Genomic DNA, 974 nt, shown 5'->3' with positions numbered 1-974 from the left:
TGTATAATTGTATTTATGAGTCTGTTCTATGATGTTTGTCTTGTAGAGGACCTCACATGAACCCACAGAAGAAAACATCTGCTCTCCTAAAAACATTAGACAGTCAATTTAAACCTCTGCGCTTTGGGTTGAGATTCTTGGTCTTGAATTTATCTGGCCTCTTATCTGGTGAATTTTTGAATATATTAGAAAATATTCTGTTGAATTTAAAGCCTAATTATTATTATTATATTTCATGACAAATGTATGAACTTGTATATTACTATCATTAAAATAAAATCATTTATTACACATTCCTCTGAAATATGTGATTGGACAATGGCAACATCCTGAATATTTGCATCATGAGCACTCAAGTCTTGTCCTTAATTTAATGTATCTCGTATCACTCCACACTAGTCATGTTTCTGTAATTTTTAATTTATGTACAATGTAATTTATGCACAAAATTGGAATATTGTAAAAACATTTTGTGAATAAAGCAGCGATGTGTTTAAAAGAACAAAAATGTCACTTCTGGGGAAATTGGTGCAAAAAGAAATGAAAATGGAAGTTACTTATGTAAAAAGAAAAATTAGGTGCATAGCTCTCTCCAGTTATTATAAACCTCCCTGGGTATGATGACCCAGCTGTTCACAGAAATCTCCTATTCATTCCAATGGGAAGTTCTGCAAAGCTTGTCAGAGTGAGCAATGATGGGGGAGGAGGACTTAGAACTGGAGTCTAAGTAACAATAATTGCAAATTTCAGACAGAAAAAAAAAAAAAAAGAAATCTGCAATTGTATAGACACATTGGATTATTTGTATAATGTTTTGATGTTTTGTTAATGGTTTTGCTATTAGAGAAAATAGATATATAATTGTTTTAGCTATGTGGCCCAACAGCTTTTGGGGTATATAGTGATATCATGTAGATAAAGGGCCGATAGTTAAAGTGCAAAATTGGTCAACTTATGCAAATAACTTTGAGACA

At 31.8% G+C, this 974-nt stretch overlaps 1 protein-coding gene across 1 annotated transcript in view; it reads left to right on the top strand.

The window, feature by feature from the left end:
• LOC127410756 (putative C-type lectin domain family 20 member A) overlaps positions 1-494 on the top strand; it is a 16271-nt gene extending 15777 nt beyond the window's left edge. Inside the window, exon 7 of the mRNA XM_051645978.1 lies at positions 47-494. The gene's annotated coding sequence lies outside the window, so the exon portion shown is untranslated. The remainder of the gene's footprint in view (positions 1-46) is intronic.
• The last annotated feature ends 480 nt before the right edge of the window (positions 495-974 follow it).

The sequence above is a fragment of the Myxocyprinus asiaticus genome, chromosome 2 (assembly GCF_019703515.2).
Source record: "Myxocyprinus asiaticus isolate MX2 ecotype Aquarium Trade chromosome 2, UBuf_Myxa_2, whole genome shotgun sequence".
Classification (NCBI taxonomy): domain Eukaryota; kingdom Metazoa; phylum Chordata; class Actinopteri; order Cypriniformes; family Catostomidae; genus Myxocyprinus; species Myxocyprinus asiaticus.
Note: the sequence above shows the minus strand (reverse complement) of the source record. Positions and strands in the feature narration are given on the sequence as shown.